The 26281-nt window shown below is 55.5% G+C and overlaps 1 protein-coding gene across 6 annotated transcripts in view; it reads right to left on the reverse strand.

The window, feature by feature from the left end:
• Positions 1-21409, reverse strand: part of BCORL1 (BCL6 corepressor like 1) — a 66357-nt gene extending 44948 nt beyond the window's left edge. Inside the window, exons 1-3 of one of the 6 annotated variants that reach the window (XM_074278520.1) lie at positions 21215-21409; positions 20569-20640; positions 19371-19537 (exon numbers count right to left, since the gene is read on the reverse strand). The gene's annotated coding sequence lies outside the window, so the exon portion shown is untranslated. Of the gene's footprint in view, positions 1-19370; positions 19809-20568; positions 20641-21214 lie in introns of those variants that run through there. The other 5 variants (XM_074278518.1, XM_074278521.1, XM_074278522.1 and 2 more) reach the window with 5 other exon arrangements.
• Positions 21410-26281: the final 4872 nt, after the last annotated feature.

Consider the following 26281-nt stretch of genomic DNA (forward strand, 5'->3'; position numbering starts at 1 on the left):
AGAGAAAACCCAGGAAAGGCTCTCTGGGCAAAGCTTCCATTCTGTTCTCAAGATGGGCCCAGATTAAAGCAAACTAGTATCTTCTCCCAATCCGATTCGGCATATCTGGACACCCCTCAATCAAAGTGACTGCTCTGAAGGGGACTGCCACAGGTGACCCTTGATCACTTGGCGTCCCCAAAGCTCTCCTTTCTCCTCAATTTCCCCAAGAGCCCCAGCTACAGTCACCAGCCCCCGTACAGCCAAAGTTGTCCGTCTTGCGTGCTTCCTGCACCAACTGAGTTTGGGTAATAGCCTCAGTTATCTAGAACGTGAGCTAAGATCTTAGCCTCTCAACTTATAGCATCCAGGTTTATAGAGAAGAGGCAAACCAAAGCCAAGCAACTTCATGTTGGGGATCTAGAAGCAAAACCCCCACAGGTTATCTAGGGGTTCAGTGGACACTGACTTCAATTTTCCCTGCGGCGAGCACCCACGGCACTGGATGATACAAGCACTGAACACAACATCCAAAATGTCAAGCCGAAAAACTCTTCAGAGGACCCCGAGCCAAGTCCTTTACTGCCCAGATGAGCCCAAAGGATGCTGGGATCTATGCTGGCCTTTACACTGAGGCACCCTGCCTCCCCCTGCCCTGCATGGTGGTGCTCCACCCTGGCAACATGGTGCAGTGCGAAGGGAACCAGAAGGAAGAGCTGGGGTCAAATGGAAGCCAACCTCTGGGAGATCCTGGGAAGATCACGCTACTTCTCAGAAGCCATTCCTCATCTGTCAAGTGGGAGTGGAAAAAGCAACACGGGGCCGCTCTGGGGCCCAAATGAAACGCCACCCAGAGAGTGCTCTGCAAATCTCAAAGAGCTACAGAAATGTGCCATCGATTTCACTCTCAACACTGACCTGGACAACGGGCCCCGAGATCACCCACGCTACACAGTCCGACAAGTTTCCCCTTATTGTGACAGGAAGGCAGATGGGAGGAGGCAAAGGATTCAGGCTCAAGGACAAGGGAGTCCACCCCCTCACCACCCCCATTACATAGAGGAGGAGTCTGAGCCAAAGTGTCCCGAGGCCTGCCCAGAGTCACCCAGTCGGGACTGAACATGGGTCCTCTGCCTCCAGCCCAGACACAGAGGGGAAGGCGGCTGACTTCCTATGTCCCCAGATGAGCCGAACGGCCCAGGAGCTGCTAAGGACCGGCAGAACTCCACTCCCCACACAGCACCAGCTTCAGGGAGCCAGATCTTCAGCAATGTGGAGAGCCGAGTTCTGACTCCTCGGGGCCTCCTGGGCCGTTCGGCTCACGCGGGGACAAACGACATCAGCCACCCCTGCTTGAGAAACAGGAGATCGAGTCATGAGCTAACGGAGCAGGAAGCTTTTTGATCATGGGTGTCCGCCCCCATCCCACTCCTTACCCCCCAAGTATTTGAAGGTTCAGGTCATCCATGGCTCTGCTCCCTCAAAGAGCCATTTGCATTTCAATGTGAAGGGTATGGTGTAGCTGCCTGGCTGGGGCAGTGGTTGCCTGGCAGCCTGAGGTAGATCCTCTCAAGGTGGATCATCTCAAGGTGGATCATCCCAAAATGGATCACCACTATCTGGGCTATTCTGGTGCAATTTAGAGAGGAATAGTGGTACTGTAGGGCCCAGGACCCAGGTATTGGGGGAGGGGGCACCCTACAATTCGGAAACCTTGTGGCCTGCGATGAATCACCACATAATAATCTCCAAGGAGAAAAAAGAAAGCCCAAACTTCTCCAAGGCTGGCGAACGATGCTGCCGTCCTCGGAGCCATTCCCGCAAGCCTTGGGCTTCCCCAGGTCTGGAGCCTGCAAAGCGTCAGGCAGGTGGGGCTTTGGGATCCACTCCAGCCTTCCCAGTTCCCCTGTGTTACTGCTAATTAAAGGCAGCGTTTGTGTTGACAGATTAAAAGATGGCCTTCCCTGAAGGGCTGGGAGAGAAAGTGCAGGGGACCCACCAGCAGAGCAGGACAGCAACACTACCAGCTTACCCCGGCTCTATTCCACGGGGGAAGGAGGGTCCCGCTGAGGAAGGGGTTCACCCAAGGGAAACCTTTCCAGATAGGCTGCTGCTGGTACTGAGCTCCCCACAGCAGGAGAGGGACAGAGGACTTGACAGATCACGGCGGCACCCGGCAGCCTGCCCCGCCAAGCAGCCACAGCTTCCCCTTCGCTCTCTTGAGGCCCTTACTGCTGGCAGAGGACTCTCCTTCCAACAAGCAAGGGTTATTATACCCACTTTATGGAGGAAAAAGTGAAGGTTTGAGAAGAGACACGAACAGCCTACAGTCACACGGGTAGTGAGTGTCAGAGCCCAGGCTCCAACCGGGGTCTCCTGGCACCAAATCTAGCGTCCACCAGGATGGCTCACCTCACACCAGCCAATAACAAATACCCTCGGTGGGTGGGCGACACAAGCACCCAGTGGTGAACCTGGACAGACTAGCTCAGCCTCCAGACCCCAGAGGTGGCAGAGGTCGAGTCTGACCAGAGGGAGAGCTCCCCGGGCACCAAATCAGCAACCTCTGCCAGCAGAAAGGAGCAGGAAGATCGGTGGCAGTCCCACAAGCTGTGAACAGCAGAAGGGGAGAAGGTGGTCGCGAAGAACCTTCTATCCTAAACCACTGGGAGAGGCCAAGTCCCAAACCCATCCCCGAGGCTCTCGACGATACTGGACAAGGCACTTGGAGAAGGGGAATGATGATGCTTTTTTCCTGAGGCTATCTCACTATCTCACCCAGCCCGGAAGGGCAGGAGCCACTTCAAGTGGCCATGAGTGCCGCGGCCCAAATGCCACCCCTAAGTGCCACAGTCCCAGTGCTCCTATCGAACACAGCAGAAGTTCTGACCTCCTCGGTTTTGACCCCATGTTCACCCCTCCCGGGGCAGCCTGGGGAGCCACTCATCCCCAGGAATCCACCAGCCTCCCCTCTTGTCCAATCCTAGGATCACTTCCCATCTAAAGTCTAAGTTTCCTCTTCTCTGAAACAAGAGGGATGGACCAAATGACCCGGAGGCTCTGACATCCTATGTTCCTTGATCTATTCGTGAGGGAACTAGCACAATAATCGTCATTTTTAAAGTGTAGCAGAGGAAGGAGGTAAGGACACAAGAGGCCAGAGCATGTGACAACTACAAAGGAAAGAAAAAAGAAATAGGGGAACGTGGATGATTTCACCATCGAGGGCTAAACCGAAACGCTCGGGGGGGGCGGGGGCGGGGGGGAAGAAGTGCTATCAAAAAGCTAGAAGAGGATGAAGAATATGGCCAGGAAGAGGAGGATAGCCAGGAAGCCAGGGGGGCCAGGAGGACCGGCGAGGGGACAGAGCAAACACCTCAAAGGAATCGCAGAGCAGGTTAAAGGTGAGATTGCACAAGCGATTCCAACTACGGCAGATCTGACCTTCTTTTCTCTCTTCTTCCAGAAAGAGTGGGATCCTTCGAGAGGATGGGTGGGTTCAAGAGCTGGCTCTGCCACTTAGTGGTCATGTGACCATGGCAAAGTCCCATTCCCTCCCCTCTCTGAGCCTCAGTTTTCTTCCCTGTAACATAGGCCTTCCACTGTCCAGGGCTGGGAACGAAGTGCTGGGGAAAAAAAGATGACTGGACAGAGAAGCGTGGCTAGGAAAGGCCAAGGCTTTTCTACTCCGGTCCTCCTAGGGGCCAATGTTGACCCGGTGACTGAAGGCTCTGGCTGTGGGATGGCTGGGCGTCCGGCAGTAGTGCCAGAGAACTAGCCCAGCCACATTTGGAGAGGCATAAGCCCCACGTTGGCCACAGGGTGAGCAGGGGTTTTTTTTAGCCACAGAAACTCAGGAAGACTGTCTGCTAAGTTATGGATGGGTGCCCATACCAACAGTGCTACAGCTTCTTGAAGTATTAACATAAGGAAGGGACATATAAATAGAGAAGGCAACAAAATAGAAATCTGGCCAAGATCGTGGAATTCTGAGCTCTGGGGGATCCTTCAGATCATATCCTCATAGAGAGGAGCAAATGACTTGTCCAAGATCACAGAGAGCTCGAGCAAAGGGCAAGGGAGTGAGAGCAAGAGTGACAGAGAGAGCAAGATCGAGAAGAGGAGACAGAGACAGAGAAATGGAGAACATGGCATAGGCCATACATAGGCGAGTTTCTCAGAATCTTGCAGGGTCGCCCATAACCACTGATACACCAAGTTGAGGTGGCTGGTGCAGTCCTGGCAAGAGCTCACACCAGATACTCTACAGCAGAGCATAAGCTGCTCTAAAAGAACTTCCTCATTGGATTCCACGGCAGGAAGAGCCAATGTCAAGGATCTCCCAGAGTAAGTCAAAACCAAGGGCACTCATCCATCCCTCTCTTGATGACCTGAGATTCATCTTCAGCGAAAGCCTGGCCTGATCATCCAGTCTACAAAGGTACACACAAGGCCCCTGGACAGCCTTGGGAAACTAGATGCTGGCGGTGACAATTTGGGGACGCACTCATCCAACAGTACAAATGGTGATCAGTACAGCTCCTAAATGGCAACCACAGGGAGGCTGACATCCAAACTTTCCGGCCAAGGGCAAAGAACCATTCTCTTAGTACCCATTGGAAAGCAGGAGGTACAGAAAACCATCAGTTTCAGAAAAGAGCGTCTGAGAATAATCTCTAGAGAAACCTCAAGAGATATAACGGCAAGGACCATATCAACATCAAGGAGGAAAACTTATGACATCTGCTTTCACATACATAAGATCGAGCTGCGTGTCTTTCAAAGAGAAAATAAACACAGCAAGACGAGTCACACGGCCGAGTGGGAAGGACCCTGGATTTGACTCCAGTTGTCTCAGGTTCAAATTCTGACTTTGCTAACAACTGGCTACATATCCTTGGCTGGACAAGTCACTCAATCCTCTAGTTCCAAATACTAGGACTTTCTCCCCCACTTATTTTTTTGTGTGAGGCAGTGGGGGCCTAGGGTCTCACAGCTAATAAGTGTTAACTGTCTGTGGTTGGATTTGAACTTAGGTCCTTCTAACTTCAGGGCCACTAATCTAGCCACCGCACCATCTACCTGCTCCCTTCTTCTTACCAAAAATACATTTTCCTTTAGTAGGAACTCTTGCCATTAAGAATTGGCTACCCCAGCATTTACTTTGTTCACTGTTCTTTTCAACTAGAAAAAAAAGCACATTCACAACTTCTAAACTCACAGAAGACTCTCCTTCCTAAGTATGGGAGTACATACTAAAGGAGGCGTATATTTTAAACATTTTCCAGATTCAATGATCTCCCACATGAAGATATTTCAATATCCACTCCCCCCAACGCCCTTATGCCTGGCATTCACAGCCACTATCTCCTGCGGAATGATAGGAAATGTGATATTGTGGGAAGAATATCGCCGCTCAACTGGTATTGCTAAAACACAGATGTGACCATGTTATCCACCCCCACCACTGACGTAAACATCTGTAGCTCATTCTTGCATCTAGGGTAGACGGAAACGGACTGAACCAGTGATTTCCTCGACATGGGAAAGATGAGGGTGAGAAAACTCCTCCTCCCAATGCAGGTAGTGTTGAAGAGTGGTCCCGAACAGAAAGAGGGCAAGTATCTCACCCTGGATGACACAGGCCACGCGTGGCAAAGGAGGGCCTTCCAGCAAAGGGGCCGGCTCTCTCCAGCCATCACACCATGCTGCCTCGCCCCAAGCCTCCACTTGGGATTTAAAGCCCTCCACAACCTGTCTCCCATCTGCCTTTGCAGACTTATTTCCTGTTTATATTTCCTCTTTGTTCACTCTCCACTCCAGACAAAATGGCCTGTTTCTAAAACTATGGGACTAGAGGCCCCTGGACCTACTATTTGGCCAAGCAAGTGTCTCCATTTGTGTGCACTGCACAGACCCCAACCTTGGAAAGGGCTTCGATCTAGTGTGCTAGACACACACACACACACACACACACACACACACACACACACACACACACACAGCTACAGTTATTAGGTCCTCCATTCTACACCTCATTCCACCCACCCTATTCCCTTCCATCTACAGAACTGCAATTCCTCTAAACAAGAATAAATGGAGGCCTAAATAGATGAATACTTGACCAATGGGAATGCATTGCAACTCCCAATCAGATCAAAAACTCCAAGAGGTCAGGGGTTTGTGTCTCACCTATCTCTGGATGGGATCGCTCTAGAGGATCCATACTTAACCATCACAGAAAGCCGAGTGCTGGTTTGTTTGCTCATGCATCATCCTGCTTTGTGGTGCCCCCTGGAACCTTAGGCCATTTCTGTGACCCCCTCCATCTCCCCCCACCACAGTCCATCTCAGCTAGCATCACTGACATACCTGCTGCCTGAGAAGCTGCAAAGAAATAAATGATCCCCTGGATTACAGATCGCTTCTAGAGATAGGGACAACTGATAAAGGAGATGGCCCCAGATCCAGTGGGAGACCTTGGCCTTTTTGAGCTAAGGTCTTTCCCAGGTCTCAATTTGTCGGAGACAACGTCCATTCACTGATTAAGGCTAGGAAAGAAATGGGGCAAAGTGACCTCTTTTACCTAGTTAAAAAAAAAAATTACGTGTATAAAAATCTAGGAGGGGAAAACTCTCTGGGTTTCTGGCCAAAACAGAAACATTCGCTATTTACACTGTGAACCATCAGAATCCAAACAATGACCAACTGAGGCTTGGGCTGGGACCTATTATTGGTGGATCAGTGAGAGCCAGAGTGATCTGGGTTTGAGGCATGGTCTATGAACAAGAAATCTGGCCCGTAAATGCAAAGAGATCTTACTGGGTTTCAGTGATCAAAATGTATATTCCTTTGGGCAGAGCACCAGCAGGTGAGGGTATGATTCCCTATATGGAAGGAAGGAGAGAAGGGAGAGAGGGAAAAGAGGGAGGAAGGAAGGGAGGAAGGAGGGAAGGAAGGAAGGAAGGAAGGAAGGAAGGAAGGAAGGAAGGAAGGAAGGAAGGAAGGAAGGAAGGAAGGAAGGAAGGAAGGAAGGAAGGAAGGAAGGAAGGAAGGAAGGAAGGAAGGAAGGAAGGAAGGAAGAAAGGAAAGGAGGAAGGGAGGAAAGGAGAGAGGGAGGGAGGGAGGGAGGGAGGGAGGGAGGGAAGGAAGGAAGGAAGGAAGGAAGGAGGGAAGGGAGGGAGGGAGGGAGGGAGGGAAGGAGGAAGGAAGGAAGGAAGGAAGAAAGGAAGGAAGGAAGGAAGGGAAGGAGGGAGGGAGGGAGGGAGGGAGGGAGGTCTTCTTCCAGAACAAAGACAGATAACACAAAACAACTTGTGAGTTGTACCCCAAATCTCTGAATGGGTGTTGCCTCAGACAAATTGAGACCTGTTGAAGACCTCAGGTCAAACAGGCCAAGGTCTCCCACTGCATCCAGGGCCATCTCCTGTGTCACCCTGATCTGTATCTTGTCACTAAACCCAATTCCTTCCAGAGGAGCGAGTGAGGCTGGTGACGGCACAGCTCACCCTCTGTTCAATCCAAGTCACTTGCAAGTTGGACATGTCCTTCTGATATCACGGTCCTCTTTGAGAGCAAGGGACAGACAACAACAAATGACAAGCTCGCCACTCAGGACCCCGGGACATCCCTAACCCAGAGAGGATGGACGGTGGTTAGGGCCCTCATCACAATGACAGTCATTTATCTCAACAAGGAGATGAAAGGAACATGAAAGGAGATTTTTAAAACATCTCTTCCATTTCCATATCTCCAAGCAGATTTTCCATTTCTAGTCACTGCTACATTAGCTTTTTCTCCATTCTATAAAAATGAAAAAGATCATTACCGTCGCCTTCTCTAAAATACCATGATATACCATGATCTCATAATATACCGTGAGGTATAGGTTTTTTTAAAACCAGGAGGCCAAAGTTCAGGGTTCGAGTTCTGATTCTATCCCTCTATCGTCCCCCGGAGAGAGAGCAACTTTTGCTCCTCCCTGGCCAGGAACGGGTCTGGGCCAGGACTGGGTGCTCGCCACCCCTACGTTCCAAAGTCGAATATAGGAACGTCCCATGAACATCCAGGATTCGAATCCCTCTCCTGATTCTTCTCTTCCCTACTAACCCAACCATGAGACTGTCTGCTAAGCAGTGAGTGTGCCACGGTCCCTCAAAATTCCCCAGGGCAATTCCTGGCCACTTCCCCAGAATCAACCAGCAATTAGATTAGAAGCTGAGAGGATAGACAGTTTTCTTTCTTTTGTTTGTTCCCCCCTCCCTCTTTGCTGAATTCTAGGGGAGGGGGAATAACATAGCGGCTCCCAGCCAGAGGCAGAAGGGGCTCACACAGCACAGGAGCCTCAGCACTAGAGAGAGCAACCTGGGGAGACATTGTCTTTAGCCACAGCAACTCCCGAAACCACGTACTAAAACACGAAGGCCTAGCTGGTTGCTGCCTGGGGTGGGTGGAAGGAGACCCACACGATGCCTACGGCAGCATGGCGCAACAGAAATCCAGCTGGCTTTGGAATCTGAGGACCTGGGTTCAGATTCTTGCTATGACGCTATCTATGTACCTGTATGACCTTGAACAAATCACCTCCCCTCTCTGAGCCTCAGCTTCCCCTCCGTAAAATGAGGATGTTAGACCACGTGGTCTCTGAGGTCCCTTCTAGCTTTGGAGCTAGGATCCTATGTGTGACCTTGGAAACGTCCCTTCTCCTCTACTGACCTCAGCTTCCTCCTCTGTAAAATGAGTGGTTCAGACCAGGAAACTTCAGAGGCCCCTTTTGGCTCTAAATCGATGATTGCCTAAGTGACCTTGAGCCGCTCACTTGCCTCAGTTTCTGCTCTCTGCTCACCTAGCGGCGTAGCCGAGGTCAGAAAGCAACTCCCGGAGGAATCAGGAGAAAAAGCTGAAACCTTTCTCTGCTTTCTTTCTCTAGCCCCAAGGTCCCTCGGCCGGCTCTTCGAGGAGAACAGCCCACATGAAGCAGCGCACAGAACCAAGCTGGGCCGGAGAATATGGATCACCTTTCAATTAACTGCATGCAGATTATTTGGAGCTCAGCTTTCAAGCTTGCTGGGCTCCCTCTCCTCCTTCCCCACCCCCACTGAAGTCCCTGGCCTTTCCCAACACCCTCCGTCCCCGTGTGCTTGGGGAATGGCGACTGGTTTTAACGTCTGCCCGAGGAGAACAAATTAGGAAGGTAAATGCCCTGGGGAGGGAGGCAGGGGACCAGAATAACAAGGCATTTTCCAAAGCCCCAAACAATCTTTGAAAATTCTTATTCTCAGATTTGGATTTCCCATGCCAGTGGTCTCCTTTACGAGCACAGTTAATGGAAAGCTGTAAACAGAAGTAGCAGCTGTGCAATTATCGCTGAAATTGCCCCCCCAGAAGAGAGGAAAAAAGACCCCCTTCTGGAGGAGGGGGTCTATGGGAATGGAGTGGTGCATACTATATCAGAGTAGACTCAGATGTAGGTTAGTTCTGAACTATTCCCTCCTCTTCTCCCTCTTCTCCACCCCCCCCTTTTATTGGTGGCTCTAATAAAAATTAAGAGAAAAAAAGCAATCATTAGTTCCCATTTCCTTAATCCTTCTAGCTTCCCAAAGCACTTTCCTTCACACACCACCCGTGAGGTGGCAACGGACACAAACCCCAATCCAGAGAAGGAGAAACTGAGGTGCAGTGGAAAGAGCAAAGGGGTGGAAATCCTAGGCCCGACACTCACCACCTGTGTCAGCAGGGACCCTATTTCCTCTTCCCCACCTCAGCTTTCTCCATCTGTAACAGTCAAGATCTATGATTTGATATATAATCCCATATAAATCACTTAATCTCTCTGAGACTCAGTTTCCTCTTGTGTAAAATGGGGAGAGGGCAGCGGGGAGGAGGTTGGACTACATGGCTTTTTTTTTTTTTTTTAATTCCTTTTTTTGTTTGACATTTGGAATTTCGTGACACAGCTAAGAAATGTTAAACGTCCAAGGCCGGATTTTTTTATGAAATGTTAAAATATCTGAGGCTGAATTTGAACTCAGCTCCTCCTGAGTCCAGGGTGCATATTCTATCCACTTCGTCATCTAGCTGCCCCTACTATGTGGCTTCTAAGAGTCCCTTCCAGCTTTAGACATCTGGGGATCTATGGGGCCATCCGCATAAGATCTTAAACAAGTCGTTTTCCTTCTGTGGCTCTCAGTTTCTCCCTCTAAAGAGTAAGTGTTGAACTACAAAACCTCTGGGGCCTTCCAGCTCCTGATCTAGATTCCTGTTAGTCTGGAAAGAGGAAGGGGTCATCTATTCAATGACATTCCCCTATCCCCCAGTCTTCTTCAACTTGTTATGGGAAGGAGGGTGCTGCTCTGGGTGAGGGCTAACTGGAGGGGAGGGAAATTGGGAGGCCACGTACAGGAAGAATCATGGCTCTCTGGTCAGAGGAGCCGAATTGACTCCTTTCTGATACCAAAGGTATGATGGTAGGACAGTCACTCCTATCACCTCTGGAAAATAGAGGGGTGCCACCAGCACGCTGAATCCTAGAGACCCCTTACTCCAAGGGGGATCCATAGGGGAGCTTGGTGAGAATAGCAAAAGATAGCACTGAAGAAGTAGAAGGGGAATAACCCAGCAGGCGGATCACCATGTCAGCCCGGGCCAACCAAGGTATATCTAGTAAAAGGGAGGAGAGTCAGATGGCACAGAAAGGCCGGAATCTCTGGTGCTTGAGCCCTACCTTTGCAACTTACAACCCAAGTGCAAGGTCTCAGTTTCCCTCTTCTGCAAAATGAAAAGATCACAGATCTTAATGGAACCATCTCCAGAAGAAAACTGAGTCAAGTAACTAGGATCATGGAACTAGAGCTGGAAAAGATTTCAGCAGCCATGCTGAAAGTCCAATCCCCTGACTTCGCAGAGGAGGGGATCAAGGTTAAGTGCTTTGTCCAAGGCAGAATTTGAATCCAGGTCCTCTGCCTCCAAAGCCTTTCCATTGGACAATACTATTGGACTCTTTCCATTGGACGATGCTACTGGACTCTTTCCATTGCATGCCGCTATCTCCTGATGACCTCTAAGGTCCCTCCCACTTCTAAAGGCCAAGCCTGGGTCTTGCCATTTTACAGATTCCATGGCCCAGTGGCTGAGTAGTGGCAGTGATGTGAGAGAGGTGGGGGTGGGGATGATTTGGCCACTCTCCCCATCCCAGCCACCCCCAACACGGCAGAACCTGAGAGAACCCTTACACAGCTCTAGCACGGAGATCTCCAAAAAGCTCGAACTTAATACCCAAACACTTCAAGGTCTTTTTCTTAACTCCGATGCTTTTAGGGCCTCTAATTTGGGTATTCTGCCTCACACATTGGGACCGGTAAATTACAAATACAATCCCCACCCCTTCAAATGGGCCATAAGTCATTAAGGGGGTGGGGGGGAACACGAGTCGGCCATTTCAAAGCCATTCCACTGTTTTAAATGGATCGTGGCTGGCCGAGTCTTGTGTTGCAAACTGAAGAAGCTTGCGATTGTACACACGAGTTACAGCCAAGGAAACACGCAACCTCCCCAGAATTCAACTTTCGCCCATTAGGAGCTCCCCTTCCCTAGCCACCCCCACCCCTGGCCGAAAAAAAAGGATGGGATGCACAAGAGGTAGAGTTTCAGCATTCAATTAGTGTTCCTTCAATCAAAGCAATAACGATGCATGAGGCATGAGCTTTTAGGCTGGAGAATACCACGAGGACACAGCTGACGGTTCTGGGACCATTGGAAAGCCACTTCACATACGGTCTCATCTCCTTCCCACGACAACCCTGGGGGGAGGGAGGATGCTATTATTATCCCAGCCAGGCTGTACAGGAAGAAACTGAGGCCTACAGGCCAGCCTCAGGTCACGGCTCCCAAAGATCCAAAGGGAGGAAAAGCACAATAATAATAGCTGACATCTGTCTGGCACCCGGAGGCCGGCCGGGCACTGGGAGCGCTTTGGAGGAGCCAGGCAGCCCAGGGCAGAAGCCATCAGGAAGCGGCCTCAGGAGGCCAGGCCCCGGTCTTGGGACGCCACTCCAAGCAACCTTACAGACCCGCTTTCTCCAGGAACAGTCCATCAACATAACAGAACCTAACACTAACTGCCCCTGTTTTTGAAAGGAAGAGACTGGGAAAGAGAGGGGGTCAGCATGGGGAGGGGGGGGAGCGGGGAATCGACTTGTCCAGTCATACAGCTAGTAAGCATCTGAGGAAGGAGAAGAAGAAGAGCTAGGGTGGAATTCATACCCAGCTCCTCCTGACTTCCAGTCGAGCTCTCTGGACCGACCACTTCTAGTTTCACTCTTGCTCCCACTGGACCCAAGGAACGCCTCCCCACTTCCTATGGCTATTCCAGCCGAGGCCCAGACCAGCTCAACCCAAGGGATGATGTCTCCCACCTGGCATTCAGCTCCCTCTGGGTATCTCCTCCACTCCTTATCTTAACCTTCTCTCCCATTTGCAGATCTGGAGAATGGGCACATCTCGGCCAATTCGACCAACTGGTCAATTCGTCAAGCTCCACAGTGTGAAGCACTGTCCTCACAGGCAGGGAAGAAATAAGGATTTCTAAAACACCGGGATTATCTCATTTGAGCTTTACAGCAACCCTGAGAAATGGGTGCTGCTATTATCCCCATTTTACAGATGGGGAAACTGAAGCAGGTTAAGTGACTTGCATAGGGTCACAAAGCTAGACAGCTTTTGAGGCTGAATTTGAACTCATCTTCCTGACTCCAGGTCCAGGCTATTTTCTGCCCTGCTTCCCAGCTGGATAATTTTTCTATTCAATTTTCCAAATTTTGTTTTGACCCGTGGGCTGTTGGGTCCCTCCTGCCCCCTTGCTTTTCATTAGGGTCAAAGGCTTTCGAGTGGGAAGGAGCATTAGCAGTCAAGCTCCTCATTCTACAACTAAGGAAACTGAGCCCTGGAGAAGTTAAGATAACATGCCTAGGAAGGCATAAGGAATACGAAGACTGGAGATCCAAACTCAGGTTCTCTCACTCCAAACTTAGCATGCTTTCTGAGTTCACGGAGGGTCAACGTTAGAAATCACCTCACGAGATGCCGGGATTCCGGCTAGGTGGAACAGTGTGTATGAAGCTGGGTTTGGAGTTCAAATCCTGCCTCATTCAACTAGCTATATGACCCTGCTTGGCTTACTTCACTATGGTCTGCCTCCAATGACAGCAGCCATCTCCCAGAAGTCCAAATGAGACAATTTGCGTAAAGTACTTTAATGAATAAGCTAAAACCCAATCATACGGAAGCAGCATCTTTTACAAGAGTCAGTCCTTCACCTGAAGGCTGCTCAATATGGTAGCTGGTTACCTGAGGCACAGCTCTAATCCTTCAGAGCCGGGTCTGTCATCTTCCCGAGTTCAAATCTGGCCTCACACACTCACTGGCTATGTGACCCCGGGAAGGTCATTTCACCTCGTCTGCCTCAATTTCCTTGTGTAAAATGAGCTGGAGAAGGAAATGGCAAACCATCTAGTACTTATGCCAAGAAAACCCCAAATGCAGTCACAGAGTCGAACGCAGCTTAAAGGAATGATCGACGCCAAAATCCTGAGGAGCTTTCCATTATATCACACCTAAATCTTCCTCCGACTCCCAGCCGCCCTTCCCATCGGCCAAGCGACACTGACCCCACACGGCTACGGGCAAGCCCCACAAACGCTCAAAGCCCATCTTGTCTCCCCTAAGTTTTCTCCAGACTAAATGTGCTAATAATCCCCTACACTGATCCTCACTATATAAGGTTGTTTTTGAAATATAGCTTCAAAACCCGAGATTTCATCTACTCCAGTTCCCTCGTTTTACAGAGGGACAAAGTGAAGCCCAGAGAGAAAACCATCCGAGCTAAGAATGGAGTAAGCCAAAGAACGAGGATTCAAAACGAGGTCCTCACCCGAAGGTCAGAAAGCTGGCTACATTCTGACAGACCCGCAACATCTGTCCTAAGATACAGCTCCCAGAATGGATCTTTTTGGATCATGACTGTCATTCAAAGTGTTAGTTTTATGTCATTTGAAATTTTAATCAGCTTGAGATCTGGGCCTTCATCCAAGTCACTGATTAAAACGTTGAGTTATACAAGTTATACAAAGGTGGAGGAGAGAGCCCTGTGGCACTCCACTAGAGACCTCCCTCTACACTGGCACTGATCCATTGGTCTGGGTCATTCAAATATAAACATAAAATCCCTCTCTCTGGAGTTCCGGGTCCTTCAAAGGCTGCCCTTGCAGACCACCTTTGTGTTCTTCTTCCATCCAGATCTCCATATATTCTTCAATCCGGTGCCACTGGCCTCCTGACTGTTCCTCACACAAGACATCTCCCACCTCCAGGTATTTTCCCTGGCTGCCCCCCACCCCATGCCTGGAAGGTTCACTCCCACTTCCCACTCTCTGGCTTTCCACAGCTAAAATCTCGCCTTCTTTAGGAAGCTTGATTCCCTTCTCCTCAATCTTAATCTTCCCACTGAGATCTCCAACTTCTCATCTGTACCTACTCATTTGCACGTCATCACTCCCATTAGAACGGGTGCTCTCTGAGCGCAGGAACTGTCTTCTGCCTTTCTTTGTAGCCCCACTGCTTAATATAGTACCCGGCACCTCATTAGGCACTCAATAAACATTTATGATCCACTCATGCAAATAGTTCTGAGCCCACCATCTACCTAGCAGCTGCCATCTCTCCATCTTGCCCACAGGGCAATGCCTAATATCTCGGGGAAATGGAGGCTTGTTGGAGAGAAGAGCCAATGCACGGCCTTCCCCACAGAGCCAAAGCTTCACCTCCCCCAGGAGGACCAGCTGAATCAATTGCTTAGTCTAATTTTCACCTGTTCTCCACTCCTCCTTTGATCTTTAGACTTTGCTAGCCTGTGGAACTTCCCCAAAAGGTCTCCCATTCCCTTAGCAGTAAAGCCCTTGCTTCCGAGGTACTTACCCCTCTCCAGCTCAATGGGAACCCCAGCTTAGAGAATCTCAGCGGGCGGAAGGGCTCTCGGCCCTTCCGCGGACCAACTCCCATCTCCCCAGTGACAGAGAACGCCCTGCTCTTAGAGTCAGCTCCGTTCATGGGCACCACAGCTCAAAGGGACCTCGGAGATCACGGGAAACACGACATCCCCGCCTCCAAAGGAGCAAAGGGAGCTGCACGGTTCCATTAGAAAGTTTTTCGTTCCACTGGATTCTAATCTGCCCCCTGTCCTTGCGTGAAAATTAAAGGGTTCCCCCCAAGTTTCCGACTCCACTTTGGAAAACTCTCTCCTGGAAAGTTCAGGACCTCCCCCTAGCTCTTACCAGGACCTGCCACACAACCCCCACCTGCCACTATCAATTACCACTTCCTTCCTCCCTCACTGTCCAGCCAATGTAAGAAGGCCTCCCTTTCCTGCCGTCTCCCTTTGCCCTCCTATCATATAGTCAAGTCATTTTCTCCCCTCTCATCCTGTCCCCTTGAAGGAATCTGCCCTCCTCTTCACCTCCCCCCAACTACCACTGGACCAATAAGGCTATAAGAGTTTGTCACTTGGAATAGCCTGTGTAGCTCTCCCAGCCCCCCCCCCCCCCGTCCCCGTCCCCGTCCCTACTACTTCAGAAATGTCACAGTAATAGAAGTAGAAACAACCTAATAGAAAACATAAGCAATATGTAATAGCGGGGAGAGCTGGGGCTTCAAAGCCAGGAGGGCCTGCAGTCTGGTCGCCGTCCCTCAGTTTACCTCTCGGGGCCTTAGCGTGTAGATGAGGGCACAGGATGAACGAAGTTTCCTCTGAGGTTAGCCCTGCCAGCTCTGATCACCCTAACTTGTAATCGTGATTCTCAGCAAGCCCCCTGGGCCTCCCCATGACAACGTGGTCCCTCTAGGAGGAGCACAAGGCATGTCGGGCGCCCCTGGCTGCCCTTTGTGAGTTTTGGTGGGGATGCCTTTCCCCCACGCTCTCATTTCTGCAAGGATCGCCCTGCTCTCGGAACCAGCCGACCGGGACCCCCGCAGAGTGGCTTCCTGGGCCCAAGGCAGGCAGCCAAGGTCTGCTCAGCTTCACTCCCTCCCCGGCCTCCCCCCCACCGTTCCGAGGCTGTGCTCGCTCCCCATTGGCCTCTCAGAAAGAGCTGTTCTTCCCTAGGCCCTAATTCAGACATCCCTGTCACCGGCGCTCAGGTCCCTCCTCTCCCCCTCCCCCATCAATCACTTCCTCAATCCCATTCTTCTGGGTTCCAGAATGGAAACTGCCCCCCCCTGCAAAAGAATCCTGACTGACCCCCCCACCTAGCCCTGTGTGGCCAGGCCCAGAAACTCAGGTTTGTGCCCAGCCCCAGAGCTCAGCACGTGCCTCCCAAACTATATCCACCACACAGGCTGAATGAGGAGGCTTTCTTTAGAGCTTTTCTGGCTCCACTTGTAATTCATTCTTCTCATCTCCCTTTCTGATACTGCCATTCTCTTTTACTCTGCCCCGGGGATGCTGCAGTCCCCCCCCCTCAGCCCTCCTCCTCCTCCACAGTCCCCCAGCCCGAGCCCCCGCCATTCTGTTTACTTTTCTGCAAACCTCATTCATCCGAGCCCACCTTTCCCAGCCTCAGCTGCTGAGAAGGTAGGCTGGCCATGTCTTTCTGATCATCATGATGATGTTTTCTGGTGCTGCCATCCAGCCACCTGGGCCGCCCCCTCCCCTCCAATGGGAGACTGCCCCTTCTCCCCACCCCCTCAGCTCTCCCTCTCCCCCGCCTCTCCCCTCCGGAGTGATGGTCCGAGCCAGCCTCGGAAGCCAGAGGAACCTGGACTGGCATTTCGTTCCAACAGCTCCAGCCCAGATTGTCGAACAGTCCTGGGAGCGTCCTTTTGGGGGGCTAAGCCCCACAGCAAAGGGGCCCCGAGAGCCAGCCCCACCAGCCTCTGGGCCATCCAGAGGTCACGGCCGAGGGCACCTGGTGGCCTACCTGCGTCTGGGGGCCCCCTGACTGCTCCTCCACCCCTCTTACTCTGGGGCCTTACTCTGGGAGCTCTCTGTGACTCCCCTGCCCCAAATTGCGGCACCTTTGAACGAACTCTTGTCCGGTTTGGAGGAGGGCTGGCCCGGCAGCCTGGACCGAACTGGGTCACGGTGGCAGGCCCGGGTTGCTGCCGCCCCCCCAATCGATCACATCGTGCCATAGAACGCCAGGTCGGCTGCTCCTTCTCCCTAAAATTGATCCAATCTTTGTATCAAGCAGCCCTCCCCTCCAATGAGTCTGCCGTTGTTCCGAGGGCCCCTCCCAGCTCTGGCCAGGACGTCCCTCCCGTCCCGTGTTCCCCTCTCGGAGACCCCGGCGCTCCGGGCCCCCTCCCCTCCCCCCCACTCGCCTCCATCCACGATTCCGGATCCCTCCCTGGGCCCGGGTGTCCTCCTCGGACTCGGCTCGGTCCCGTTCGGGAACCTTGGGCGAAGACTCTGCACCAGCTTCCCCACCGCCCCCTCCCAGCCCCGTCTCGGGACCCCACCCACCCCCTCCGTCCGCTGGGCTCCGCTCCGTCCCGTCCCTTTTTCCCTTCCCCCTTCCTCTCTCTCCCCGCACCTCGTCCTCCATGCACTCGGCCCCCGGGGCTCCTTGTCTTCTTCGTCCCCGCTCGCTCGTACCGCCCCCCGTCGGGGACTCCACCCCCCGCTAGCCCCCGCCCCCGGGACAGCCCACTCCCCACGGCCCGGCCGTTGCCGGCGCCCTCTGGCCCGGCACGGGACTCCCCCGGGCCTCCCCTTCCCCGCCCAGCGCCCGGCGGCGGCGGCGGCGGCAAAGGCGGCCGCGCGAGCGAGCGGCGGCGGCAGCCCACGGAGGAGCCGCGGCCGCCGAAGCACTGGCGGCAACAGTGGAAACGGCGGCGGCGGCGGCAAAGGCGGCGGCGGCAACAGCGGCGGCGGCGGCGGCGGCGCAGCGCCGCCCCGGCCGGTCCGGCCCCGCCCCGCCGCCCCACGCCCCGCCCGGCCCCGCCGCCCGATTTCGCCCCCCAAACCTCGCTCGGGGATTCCCCCCTCCCCCAGCCACTCCAAAGCCGCTCCCGCCCGCCCTTCCGAAGCCGAGCCGGCCCGGGCGCCACCGAGCTGGCCCCTTCCCTCGCGTTCCCTTCCGTTGCCTTCCCTCTCCTCTCCTCCCCAAGGGCGGCAGCAATTTGCCCCTGCTCTCTGCCCCCCCCCACCCCACCCCACCACACAGCAGTCCGGCCTCCGGCTCCGGCGTCCGGCCCTCCTCCATGCCTCGGCTTAGGAGGTGGGAGGGGCGCTGCCAAGTGGTACCTTCTCGTGGCCGGGGCTGAGGGCAACTAGCCCGACTTCCGTACGGTCCGACCTCTCCCAAGGCGAGCCCCGTCCCCGGGGGCCCGGGCCGGAGGAAGGGCCAGGTGCTCCTAGGCCACCCCGGCTTTCTCTGCCGGGGACTCAGGTAATTGTCCCTAACCCCAGAAGATCAGTCCCGATCTGCCCCTCCCCAACTAGCAACCCTCCTTCCCGGCTGGCCCTTCACCCGGGCAGGAGGGGCCGTAGCACCCCGGCAGGGCACAGCCTTCTTCAAAGGGTAGGGGCTATTCTCCCTGCCACCTTCTTCGAAAGCCTAGCAGACCAGCGACCACTCCCCCTCGGGCCGACGCCTTCCTTCTCCCTCTCGTTCTGCTGCCGGCCAGCCCCAGCCAGGGCCCGGGGCACAGGGCAAGTTGCGGGCCGCCGCCGCCTCTCCCCCTCCCTCTTGCACCCACCACTTCGTCTTCCAGGTAGCGGGGCCACCACATCACCCCCCGTGCGTTTCCATGGAGACCCCCGCCCGGCCGGAGAGCAGGCTCGGCTCGGCGGCTCCGCTCCTCTCCCCGCAGGGGAACAAGTCTCACCTGGCCTGGGGTTGGGGAGGACCGGGGTACCGCGCGGGGCTGGGAAACGGAGCGGAGTACCGAGGAGTGGGGCGTCCCGGGGGAGAGGAGGGGCGGGGCGCGGGCACAGCCCCGGCCCCAGGAGAGCGCTATGTCCGGGGACACAAGGCAGAGAAGGACGCCACCCGCCCACCGGTCCCCAGGCTGGGGGGAGGACCCGCCGGGGGCCGGCTCGGACGCGAGCGAGCGGAGTGAGGCGAGGCGAAAAGCCGGGGGAAGCCGAGCAACGGGCTCCGAAGGTGGAAGAAATTTCGGAAAAAAAAAAAAAAAAAATTAAATTTAAAAAAAAAAAAAAAAAAGACGCACCTGTTCCCGGCTCGGCGGGGCTTGGCCGGGCTCGGTCGGGCTGGGCTGGGGAGCTCGGCTCAGGCCGCCACCCCGGCCCCGGCGACGCCGCCACTCGCTGCCCGCTCCGCGCTCGTACCGCCCTAGCCCCCCTGCTCGGCACCATCGACCACCGACCAACCACCAACCTCCAGCTCGGGCTCGGGCTCCGGCTCGTCCTCTTCTGCCGCTGCTCGCTCTCCTCCTCGCCGTCCTTCTCTTCCTCCTCCTCCTCCTCCTCTTCGTCGTCGTCGTCGTCCTCCTCCTCCTCCTCCTTCCTCTCGGTGCTGGCTGGCGGCGGGTCGGACTCTAGGAACTGCCAGGGGAAGAAGGGAGGGCTCAGCAAAGCCGAAGGGAGGCAGAGACACACACTGGCAGCCGCGGCAGCCAGCGAGCCAGCGAGCGAAAGAGTGAGGGGGAGAGAGGAGCGGAGCGCTGGATCTCTGTGCGTGCGCGTATGTATGTGTGTATGCGTGTGTGTGTGTGTATGTGTGTGTATGTGTGTGCGAGCACAGCCTTCGGAGTGGGTGCCGGGCGCGGGGCGCGACGGGAAGTGCAGTCCGGCCGGCGCCGCGAGCCTCGTCGTGCCCCACTCTGGGAGACTACAGCTCCCACAATGCCCCAGGTTTGGGGTGGGGGGAGAAGAGGAGTAGGGGGGAGGAGAGAGGGAGGGACAAGAGCAGGGAGCAAGCGGCGGCGAAGGGGGCAGAGCCAAAGCAGCCCCAGTGACACAGGGAGGGGTGAAGGGGGGGGGGAGAGATTGGGGGGGAGTTGATCGCTGTGCGGACGGAGCGGATTCCGGAGAGGGAGAGAGGCAGCGGTGGCTGCAGCGAGCCGGGCAAAGAGCTCGACTCCCAAGAGAGGCAGAGGTGCTCTCGATCCAAATGGGTGGGAGAGACCCACGCCCCCCCCTCCCTCACAGTCACCCTAGAAAGGGAGAGAATTAAGGAAAGAGGGCAGAGGGAGAAAGGTGGGAGGTCACTAGCCCAGAGCTAGGGATCTCCCGATATTTTCCAACAAGCCCCAGCACCCCCAAGCGCCCTCACTTTGCTGGGCCCCTCGATGCCCAATCCGGTGTGCAGATCCCGAGCCCCGAGACCTCCCCCGCCGGGCAGCACTGAGCAGTCGCACTCAGTCCCCTCCTCCCTGGGGCCTGAGGGAGGCTCCCCTAGCTGGCTGGGCGTGACTCCCCCTTCCTCTGACACCCCCCAGTAGTCACCATCTCCCCCCCAAAAATGCTTCTTGCGCTGGGAGGGGGGCTCTCCTCTCTCCCCATCCCTCGGGAAACAGGAGTCACTCCGGAGGGGCTTCCCCGGTCTCCCTTATTCTTGCCCCCCCCCGACTTACCTAAGTAATTCCGGGGGCGCCCCGGTGACCACTTTCCTTTCGCGAGACTGACCGTCCTCAGACACACCGACCCTTTGGAGAAACAGGGAGACGCATAAATACCCCCCCTTTTTCTCCGATTCCAGTGGAAACAGCTCTGAGGAGAGGGGGGGGCGGTGGTAGTGAGGAGGGGGGGATCCTAATCCCTAATCACCCATCCCGGGCGTAGAGATCCGGGGATTCGTCCCTATCCTTGAAATCCATCAGATCTCTGTGGTAGGGATGGGGGGGGGGGGGAAGAGCACTGGGTCAGGAGAGACGATCCAGCCCCCGGCGTTTGGGTGACTCGCTCCGCTCCTGGATCGGAGGAGAAGCAGGCGTACACTGTCTGAATAAGGCTGTCGCCCGCAGGAGGGGAAATCTGCCCCACCTGCCCCCCACTCCCCCCGCCTCGCTCCCGGGGAGAAGCAGACGGACGAAGGGGTGAGGGGGAGGCCGGCGCGCCCCAGAGCCGCCTCCGACGAGGTCGGCGCCCCTACCCTCCAGAGGAAGGCTCCAGATGCCGAGGGTGGGGGGCCGCGGGGGGCCAGCACAATCGCAGGCGGCGTCCGGACTCTTTTCCCAGAATCACCTCCCCGAACACCGTCTAACACTCGGAGTCGCTTACCAGTCAGTCCCCCGTCCCTCTCGGCGCGCGGGAGGCGGGCGGTCGAGGCCGGGGAGCCCGGGGCACAAACTCCGCGGAAGCTGGCCTTCTCCGCCGGGCCGGCCGCCCGCCGCAGCCGCCGCCGGCCTCGCTCTCTCCCTCCGTCCCTCCCTCCCTCCGCTCCGAGCCCCGAGGAGAAGGAGGAGGAGGAGGAGGGCGCAGGCAGGCAGGCAGCTAGCTACCTTCGCTCTGGCCGGGTCCGGACCCTGAGCCTAACTACACGCCCCTAGCCTGCCCCACCCCCTGCTCCCCCTCCCCTCGCGCCCGGCCCTGCCCCTCGCACCGCCCCGCCCTAGTCCCCGGTCCGGATCCCAGCAAGTGCCCGGGGCTCGGGCTCGCTCCCCCCCCCCCCCCCGGCTGGTCCAGCCCCGCCTCATCTCTCCCCACCCCCCACAGACAGAAAAAGAAAGCCTTGGCCACTTGGCGCCCCAGCTCCCTTGGGGGCTTGGTTCAGGGCCCCCCCCTCCGCCCCCGGTTCGAGTCGGTGTCCGACTAGCTAGACTACCCCAGGCCTGGCCCGCTGCCCAACACCCCCTCCCCCGCGCGGTCCAGGTCCGGTCCGGCCCTGCCCGCTGCCTCCCTCCCCGCACGAGGGCTCGGTCCACGCAGGCTCCCGAGCAGGGCGGAGGGTGTCTTGGCTCGCAAGTTTCTTTCTCCCCCCCCCCCCCGCCTCCGCCCTGACCCCCGCTGCAGGGCCGGGCCGCTCCCCCGGGACTCGGCCCCGCGGCGCCCCCTCACCTGGGCAGCGCCCCCAGCCGCTGGCGCAACTTTCCTCCTCACGCCGGGGAAAGCGGGGAAGGGAGGCGGCGGTGGCGGCGGCGAAGGAGGAGGGAGGGAGGGGGGCTGGGATCAGGCCGCTGAGCTCCGGGAGGACACGTGGGGGAGGAGGGGGAGGAAGGGGGGACGGGCCTGCGATTCTCGGGGCTCCCCTAGCCGGCTTCAGGGAAAACGGAACCTCCCTGGGTCACCGCAGACCCCGCACAGGCCACCTCGGGGGCAGCCCGGAGCTCCGAGGAGGTGGGGGGGGGGGGCCGCGAGCAACGCCGCTGGCGGCCCGAGAGCTTTACGTGCGCCTCTCCCCCGTTTTCTCCGGCAACCTGGGGGGGGAGAGGGACGCTTAGAAGGTGGGATTCGGCCTTGCATTCGAGAGCTGGGGGGGGGGGAAGGAAGCCCCCAGCCGAACGCCCCGCCCCGCGCCGCCCCCCTCCGGGCTCCCCGCACACCCACCCGAGACGGCCTCCGTGCGTGGCTCCGGCGTTGGGCACCGAGGACGCCCGCGGGAGCAGCCCCAGCCCCTGCGCTTAAGTGGGACAGGTGCTGGGGAAGGGAAAACGCCGGGGCTGCCTCGCCTCGCCTCTCCTCCCCGCGCCTCGGCCCGGCCCACCCCTCGTGGAAGGCTGGCCCGCCACTGAGCCCCTGGCGGGCCCTCCAAGTCGGGCTTGAGTCTGGGGGGGGGAGGGGGCGAGGGCTGAAAGACTGGTCCGGAAAGAGCCCGCTCGCCCGCTCTGTGGCGAGAAGAGCGGGCTCCCAGTCCTCGGCCCCTCCAGGCAGCCTCCGAATGCGCCAGTCCCCAGCCCCTCGCCCTAACTCCCCACCTCGAGAAATCCATTACATATGTGTTTATTATACAAACGCATCCCAGGGATTTCTGGCTTGCCAAGCTTTCGGGCCACGTTCAAACTCGGATGACTTTACAACTCGGAGAAGGAGAGCTCGAGAAGCTGGGAATTGCCTGCTCCTCGCGCAGCCTTCTCTGCAGCTCCAACCTGGAAGGAGCATCGGGGACTTCAAAGGCATCGCCTCGGCCCGCCGGCTCCAGGCTGCCAGGGGAGGCTGGGAGCTCTTCCCCGAGCGGTCAACGCTCGGGCCCGAGAATGTCCCCCCCACTGGCATCAATGCCAACCACATATATGGCCAGAGAGACCCACATGGGCTCGTGTCTACCTGATATAAACAAATCCCAGGCACATTCCCGTGGAAGCACGCCTCCCTCCCCCTCTCGCTTCCCACCCCCCCTTTCCTCATCCTGGACCCAGAGGATCCGGTCCCTAGCTACCCATCTCTTCTCTGAATGAGATGTCACACAGCAGTGCCTCCCGGAGAGCCTTCTCCTGCTTTCAGCAAGGACCAGGAGTGGGGGGTTTTGGTGGGAGGCAAAGAGGAGGGATGGGTCTCAGGGCGCTCCCACAGCTAGGCCGTTGGAAATAGATTGTCTTCCATCGTCTTTGCTCTCACCCAAAGCCTTAAGTCCCATCTCTGCCCCCCCCCCACTCCCCATTGCTAACTTTCCTCTTCCACACTTTCCGGCATATTCCTTTGTGGAGCCCACACAAGCCTTGTTCTGTCTCCCCATCTTGACCTTTTCCCTCTGGGGCCTGACCCAAATGAAGGTCATCCTCACCTTTTCAGTTCGGTCTCCCAACTTGGTCTCCCGGGCACAAAACTGAAGTGGGGATTTGGACATAATTGCCTTGCTGTGGCTTAATATAGGCAGCCAAACTGGTTTGAGAAATCAAATTGAAAGAATGCTTTGGGATCTGACAAATCAAGCCCCCCCACCTCAAATCACCCCGATTTAGACTGGCTGTCTACACAGATTTGAATTAACTAGGTAATTACTGGGTTTCCACTCTGGTTATCATATTGGGGTGACCTCCAAATATCTGCACACCTGCTCACGTCTGCCCTGTATGTTCCGGCCAGTTCCAGTTAATTTAATTCGGCATTCACCAGAAGGTTAGAACGTAGAGGTAGCATCTGGTCCAGTCCCCTTGATTTACAAAGGTGGAAACTGAGGCCTAGAGAGATTCGGGGGCTGGTGCCTTAATCGCACGGTGACAAAGTTGGGCTTCCGATCCGGGCACCCTGATTTCTAAACCCAGCGCTCTTGCCACCTGACTCCTGATTTGTTAGGTACTTACCCTGGGCAGACGGAGCCCACAGTCTTACTGTTTTACAGCAGACACACAAGAGAAATGAGAGTTCAGATTATTTCACGACTGATGCTCTCTGGTCATAAAGACCCTTTGCTTCAGGGGTTCAGAGCTTCCCAATCCACAGGTGAAGCCAGCAAATCAGGAGCTATGGCTAGCTGCATGGCCCATTTTGAAATAAGTAGACAGTGGCGATTCCTCCCTGGCCCGGAACCCCGAGATGCCAAATGACTCCCTTGCCGGTTGTTTTCCTAATTCTCTCTCCCACCGATAAAATCTGCCCTAGTCCTGGACCGCAGTTGACCTAAGGATCATCAACCAGTCTGGCTGTAGAGAGGCCTAAGGATAACAGTGGCCCAGAACCTGCCAGCTGACAGCTCAGCAGAGAAAGCAGGAGACAAGGCAGCCCATGCACAATGGAGGCCCCAGCCCAATCTCAGCCTGAATTTGAAGGATAATTGCCTTAGTCCTCTGCTTTGTTCTGCAATCACAGGCCTTGTTGCTCTGATAAAATATACCAAGCCCATGGCTTCCCAATAAAATCCAGGAGAGCAGGGGGACCTAAAGCTAGCATACAAAGCAAGCTTGAATCTTCTTGGGGTTTCCTCATTCCCCCCCCATCATTAATAATGGCTCCTATTTCTCTAATGTTTTAATATTTACCAAGTACTTTCCCTCCCAGCCCTGCCTCCCCACCATGAAGAAGATAGAACATGCATAGTTATTTTCATTTTACAGAGAAGGAAAGTGAGGCTTTGAGGTGAACCTAAGAGGGAAAAGGGGGGTTAAGGCAGTGGACTTTGCTATGCAATCCCGAACCCTTGGCACCCTGGGGCTGGAGCTAGCCCAGGGGTTAGAGACTTGGGCTATAGCTAGACTGAATTGCTATGTTTGGGGGGATGGTATTTGACCCCTGCACTAAAAAGTCCCCGCTGTTTATGTACTTAATAGCCCCACTGCATGCAGAGCACAGTACTGAGGGCTGAGGTTACAGAGAACACAGAAGACCTGGTCCCCGGCTCTGCGAGGGCTCCCGGCCGACATGGGGAGGCCATCCATGGGAGTAATTTAACTCTGTAAACAGCCTGCAACCTTTCTAGATTTTACAGTCAAAGGGGGGGAAATGGAAAGAAGGCCAAGAATAATATCAGAGACCTTTCTTTTGGGGCTAGGCCCCTTACAGCTGTCCTTTTGCTCCCAGCCCCACCCCCATCCGAGGACTGCTGGGGGCTTTCAAAAGTAGGCTTTTCTTAAAGCAGGAAGGTACCTTAGAGAGCAGGGGGTGCTCTGGGGTCTGCCTGGGAGGAAGAGAAAAGGAGGGAGTTCGAGGGGACCCCAAAAGTTGAAGCCCAAGTGAGTGAAGGACGGAGCAGAGTGGGAAGGGGCCTGGCACGAGCAGGTCCTAGAAAGGTACTGCAGGCCCATATCAACTTCTGTCTCCCCTTTTGCTCCTTTACCCCACCCCGTCCCCCCCCCCACATTAACTACCTACTGAGTTCAGAGCACAGTATTAGCCTCTGAAGGAGACACCAGATGTAAGGAGGGCCTTCATTCCACTCCTATGGTGGTCCCGGCCTCAAGTAGAGATCAGCCACCAACACAGAGCCCTGGATTACACAGAATGGCCGATTCCACTCCTTTCACGAACCTCCGCTCCCCACCCATAGCTCTTCCTCCAAATTCCCTCATGGTCTCCATCATCCAGGCATTCTGAACTCTTCCCCTTCCCTCCCTCCCCATAGCTAATCAGCCCTCCATGTCTCTCCCATCCCTTCCTTCCCCTCACTTACAGGTCCGTGGCCTGGCGTTCCCACTCAGCCTCCGGGCTTCTGCTCTTTCCTCTCCCCATACGGTGTGAAAATAAATTCTAAAACCCTGCTCTGACCACTGCTTCGGGGGATCAAACACAACTTTCCCAATGGACAGGCCCGGCCCTAAAGAAAGCCTGTTTTGCAGAGGGACTGGGAGGAGTGAGAAGAGGAGAAATCAGGGAAAGGTTCCAGGATAAACCGAAACATTGTATATATCGGTGGATGGTTTTTCAAGGGGTTTGTTAGGATTTTTTTTTTCTGTGTCTTCAGGGAGAGAGTTGGGG

The sequence above is a fragment of the Sminthopsis crassicaudata genome, chromosome X (assembly GCF_048593235.1).
Source record: "Sminthopsis crassicaudata isolate SCR6 chromosome X, ASM4859323v1, whole genome shotgun sequence".
NCBI classification, from domain to species: Eukaryota; Metazoa; Chordata; class Mammalia; order Dasyuromorphia; family Dasyuridae; genus Sminthopsis; species Sminthopsis crassicaudata.